At 47.6% G+C, this 6000-nt stretch overlaps 1 protein-coding gene across 1 annotated transcript in view; it reads right to left on the minus strand.

Annotated features, from left to right (window-relative positions):
* The window catches only part of LOC104517351 (alpha-actinin-1), a gene marked incomplete at both ends in the record, with an annotated part of 39109 nt that overhangs the window by 22999 nt on the left and 10110 nt on the right, over window positions 1-6000 (minus strand). The gene's annotated exons all lie outside the window — the stretch shown is intronic.

Consider the following 6000-nt stretch of genomic DNA (forward strand, 5'->3'; position numbering starts at 1 on the left):
TCACACAAGCCTGATTCCTATATTCCTGTATATCCATGATACTTAGTTATTCTGAAGGATCAATCCACTTCATGGATGACAAATGACATTTGCACTATTGGTTTCTACTGTTGAGACAGGTGGCTTCTGCTGGAGGAAAGGTTGGGCATAAACCGCAAGTGTTTAGTCACCTTGTTTGCTAAGTGTCTTTCGAGAGAGGAAGGGTGGGGTGGTACTCTCCCCACTATCATTTGTGCCAATCACACTGAGACCCGCCTTAAAAATTACAAAAGAAGGATTATAATTATTTCACCCTCTTTCTAGAGTGGCAACCACATTCTGCTTCTTTTCTGTCTGAGATTGTGTGACTTTGCTTATTGCGCTGACTCAGCAGGTGAAGCTCTGCCTGGACCCCAACCTACAGGCACTTTCCTTTCGTGTTGGGTTTGGGTGTTAGGACTTGGGGAGTGAGTGAGAGGGCTGCAGGGGTGGCTCCTGTGAGAAGCCCAAGCCGGAGCAGGCTGCTCCTGAAAGACGTCACCCCGTGGGAGGGACCCACGTCGGAGCAGTTCATGAACTGCAGTCCCGGGGAAGGACACACATTGGAGAAGCTGGCAGAGGACTGTCTCCCATGGGAGGGATTCCACACTGGAGCAGGGCAGAGTGTGAGGATCCCTCCCCCATGAGGAGGAAGGAGAATTAGAGACAACATGTCTCATGGGGTCAGTAGAGACTGACCACAACCCTCATTCCCTGTCCCCCTGTACCGCTTGGGGGGAGGAGGTAGAGAAATGGGGAGCAAAGCTGACCCCAGAAAGAAGGGAGGGGTGGGGAGAAGGTGTTTATTTTAAGATCTGTTTTTGTCTCTCATTATCCTACTCTGATTTGATTGGTGACAGATTAAACTGATTTTTCCCCCCAAGTCGAGTCTGTTGTGCCCAGGATAGGAACTGCTGAGTGATCCTTTCCTCTCCTTGTCTCAACCCACAAGCCTTTCCTGTTATCTTTTCTTCCCCATCATACTGGGAGGAGTGAGCGAGCGGCTGTGGGGTGCTTAGTTGCCAGCTGGGCCTAGACCACGACACCTCTGAACCCATGCTGAATGAAAGATGCAGCTAGGCACGCTTGGGCAGACAGGATATGGGCATGCAGATAAGTTCCTTTATGGTTCTGTTCATTATGTTGTCCTGGATTACAGCTTTTATGGAGCTAGGAAACTGAATTATTCTGAAAAGCAATTTCCTGCAGCACTTCCCTAGGAATTAATGCATGTATTAGGTTGGCATCCCTTATCAGCATCATATTCCTTTGGGTTAATGTCTCCAGTAGGCAGCAATGTTTCATCTGCTGAAGTAAAGCACACACAGGGGCCATCAAAACAGACACAACCAGTGATCCATATTTAGTCCAGTGGGACAAGTCAATATTAAGCAAGGAAGTGTCACATGAGCACGCTGTGATGAAACCAGCAGCCATTACATGGTAACAGGCCCCCATCTCAGTGTCAAACAGTACCTTATCCCTATACAATACACTTTCAATGGTGTCTACATCACATAGTTTATATCCACCTCTTAAGAGTTCAGCAGCAGTGCAGGCAGGGGATTTTTACTATCCTCCAGCCACAAAGAACCGCCCTATGCCATGGAATTAGTGGCTGGTACCATTTCAACTTCAGCCTACTTGTCTCCTGGGCCTGCTGTGGAGAAAACTCTATGAACTCAAAGTGTAACCAAAAAACCTTATTTGAGGAGGTGAGACTAGCTGGTATATAATATACCTTGTTCACTATGTGAAGACAGGGCCTTAGCTCCATTTAGGAAGGAAAAGTAACAGCTTTTCCTTCACTCAAGTGCAGGAGCATCCAGAAATGCCAAGTGTCAGCACACTCCCAGTTCCCCCTATCCCACGTGCTACTTCTGCAGAAATGCCACCACTGTGTACCAAATTTCACCCTATGCTGACCATGAACCCCACAGCATCGGTAATGCCCTGACAGAGCGTTCAGTACTAACACTGACCAGCTTTAAATGAGCTGCCTGGAGATCCGACAGCCTCTCCTGGAGGAAAGGGAGGAGCAATCTCACTGCAGATAGCTTTCCTATCAGTTTGCAAGTAAAAACACCAGGAGCAATGTTGCCAAAGGTTAAAAAGAAATTTAAGCTGGAAGTTGGGAGAGGTTTCCTGATGGGAAAACTTACTGGGCTTGGGCACTCCCAAAGGAAGGGCTGGAAGTTGTAACATGCGGGAAACGGGAGACTCATCTAGATGAAGCCTTCTACTTCATATGTAAGAAAGACGTGTGATCACATAGTCTTTTGGGGAATGAAGCTAAAGATAGTGCTACTGAAAGTCAGCTACCTAAGTCCAAGACTAGCTCCAAGAAGAGCACAGAGCTAGACCCAAGCAAGATCCTGCTCCCCATGGGAGAAGCTTCACCCCTCATGGACCTTGGAACTGCTCCTCACAAAGGTGATGCTCCTGTGCAAGAGAAGGGGGCTTGTCCAAGACTACAACAGGGTCTCAAGCTCTAAGAAATTCCTCCAAATTCCACCGCTTTCAGTTCCACCCCATCATACACCAGCTAATCGTTATTTCAAACCACCTGTTTCAGCAGATTCCTATGAAAAGGGATAAAGTACTAGAGACTGGCCTGGCAGCTCTACGCCTCTCAGTGCAGCAGTGTGACACCATGGCTGCAGGCATGCTTTAGGGACCCAAAAGCAGCAGAGCAAACAAAAACCAAGTCACCTGTCCCCTGATTCCTTCTGCAGCTGAAACACACACTCCAGGGATCACTGACCCAGAGGAGGTTCTGCAGAGGTACCTCAGTTCCCACTCTGCTCACGTGAACAGCAGAGGTGGCAGAGACACAGAGGAGCAGTAACTTGCCAGGCTCTAGCTGGGCCAACCACAAGGGCAGCTGTAGTTTTACCAGGGAGGAATGACGTTGTTTTAAGTGTGTCAAACAGCAAAACTGCGTGTTCTCTGCTTCTGCTGACTAAAGACTACCGCAGCTCCTCCTCTTTCACCACAACCCTAACTCACCAGGGGAGTCTTCTCTCCTCCAGCTATTTCCAAGTCCTTGCAGCACACAAGGTTGCCATGGCAATTATTGCAGTGTGACATTAAAAAAAATCTTCTATTAACTAGCAATCAGGAACAGAGATGGAAGAGGAAGAAAATTGAGAGAGCAAGCACTTACTATATCTGCCCGAGCTGAAGGCACTAGGAGAGAAACCCAATTGGTACAGCTCATGTTTTCAGGAATATCTGTAACAAATGCATCCAACATGACTGTACACAGACCACATTTCTATATGGATTGTGGAATACGAGGGGGTCTCTGAGCCATCAGTCGACCACTGTACTTGATAAAAAGATGTGGCTCTCAGTTGAGCTGCAGTCAGGGGTAAAAGGAAGAAGGGAAACCCCATCTTCTGCATATCCCTCACATGCAGACCATGAGACGAATCTCAAGATCTTACCTATAGTGAGCTGAATGACAGCAGACAGACCTGCACTGAACAGAAACCCTCTAACCAAAAAGGTAGCTGTGCAGTCTGGTAATCATCGACACCAAGCTGGCTGGACCTGCACCTTTTATTCTGGGATCTGGACTAGAGAAGCAACTTCAGCTGGGAAGCGCATGTAGGTAATAAAGAATTGTGCTTGCTCCGCTAATAAAGCTGACTAAGAAAAATAGCTAGGAACATAAACTCAGTACAAAACTGTGCTGACAAAAGAAGTTGCTGACTTCTGGGGAGAAGACATGCAGCTACACTGGCTACCTTTTGCTGGCATACACTGCCAATACAGGGTCTGTATCATAGACAGAGTCTCTCTGTGAAGGAGCAGAAAACACTAAAACTGAACAAGAGTGCTGCCCAAACAGGAGGTACAAGGCAGACCTGTTGGCAGCTTGGACAGATGTTAACCTCTCTATCTTACACATTTGTCTCTGTGTGTGTACACAGAAGTACACACAGCATCACTGAAGTTGCATACAACTGAGACGCCATTAAACACTCCCTAGACTTGGAAGAGACATGGAGGTGGACCCCTAATCTATTATCCACTGTGATGGCTGCTTCTCAGTGTACTGGGTTTGCATGGCAAGGTTTTGGTAGCAAGGAGGGCACAGGGCTGGTTTCTGTGAGAAGCTGCTGGAAGCTTCCCCCGTGTCTGACAGAGCCAATGCCAACCGGCTCCAAGACGGACCCACTGCTGGCCAAGGACGAGCCCATCAGTGACGGGGGTAGCACCTCTGGGATAACGTGTTTAAGAAAAACACTACAGACACCCAGGTCAGTGGAGAAGGAGGGGCAGGAGGTGCCCCAGGCACCGAAGCAGAGGGTCCCCTGCAGCCCGTGGTGTGAGGGCAGGCTGTACCACTGCAACCATGGAGGGTCATGGGCAGCAGAGACCACCCTGCAGCCCAGACCCCACGCTGGAGCAGGGGGATGCCCAAAAGAGGCTGTGACCCTGTGGGCAGCCCACACTGGAGCAGGCTGCTGGCAGGACCTGTGGCCCCATGGGTAGAGGAGCCCAGGCTGGAGCAGGTTTGCTGCAGGTGGGACCCACACTGGAGTAGGCTGATCGTGTAGGACCTCACCCCATGGGAGGCACCCACGCTGGAGCAGTGCGTGAAGAACTGTAGTTCAAACTTGGTTTGTTTGTAAGTTTGATTTTGACAGAAGGGGGAGAGGGGAAGTAAGCTCCACAGAGAAGGGTAAGAACCAGCTGAATTGAGCCAAAGGGATGAGAAAGAAGCAATAAAGGAGGAAACAATAGGCTGATCGTGTAGGACCTCACCCCATGGGAGGCACCCACGCTGGAGCAGTGCGTGAAGAACTGTAGTTCAAACTTGGTTTGTTTGTAAGTTTGATTTTGACAGAAGGGGGAGAGGGGAAGTAAGCTCCACAGAGAAGGGTAAGAACCAGCTGAATTGAGCCAAAGGGATGAGAAAGAAGCAATAAAGGAGGAAACAAGTGACAGAAATAGTCCAGACAAATACTGTGTTTAGGAAGATGCCATGTTTGCACATTCTACAAATGGGTTTCAAAGATCTAGCATAAAAAAGGCAACTTCTCTTCAGCACATGTCAACTGCCTGAGTGAAAGGCTACGCTTGGAGCTAAGTTCTTCCCGGCTATTTGCTCAAGGCTTCAGCTGTGGTAGAGTTCTCAAGCATGCATTTAATCTCATGCCTTTAGAGTAACTGAGGCAGAACAACAATAAAAACGATGCAGAAAAGTCAGAAGACTGCAGGAGGGCAGAGGGAACCTGATGAAAAATGTGATCAAGGACAAATGGAGAACAAAAGATGCTGCTTGCCTTTCACCTTACTCCAAGGAGGACAATTCCCTTCCCATCTACTTGATTTTGGCTAAGACAATCACCCTCTCTTGCACCTTAAAAAGCCTGCAGGCAATATGACCAAGTAACTTACTTTCCCTCACCATTGTTTCACTTGGGTTTGGCTTAGGGCTTTGCAGCATTTACCCAGCTGGGTTTGTCATACACATGTTGCTTAGCTGCTTTTATTTTCCCAAGATCAGGCAATGAAAGTGTAGCTCTAATAATTAATTTTTTTTATTGCTGCTGTTTATGTAAACAGGTACAGTTTCTCCCCACTGTTTATTCATCATGTGCTGACTCCAGACACTAAAACTGATCAGATAATATAATTGACTGCTCTGCAAGACAGCAAAGATCTAAAAGGTTATTGAAAAGCAGATCAGGCATCATACAATTCATTGCCTCGAGGATGCCGCTAATTTGATTATCTCATTTACAGGTTGTCTATTTGCACAGTGATCCAAGAGCCCAGGTCTGTTAGTGATGAGCTTCTATGTTTATTTCCCTAGCTAACATCAAGCATGTACACACTTTATAACACCCAACCTGTGAGATCAGGTGGTCAATCTTCTTATGTATTAGCCCCAGTAACAGCACATGAACTATGCTCTCGGTGACATTTATGGGCATAGTGAAACCGGATCTCAGCAGACTGCAGGAA

Source organism: Eurypyga helias, unplaced genomic scaffold (assembly GCF_000690775.1).
Source record: "Eurypyga helias isolate BGI_N326 unplaced genomic scaffold, ASM69077v1 scaffold15412, whole genome shotgun sequence".
NCBI classification, from domain to species: Eukaryota; Metazoa; Chordata; class Aves; order Eurypygiformes; family Eurypygidae; genus Eurypyga; species Eurypyga helias.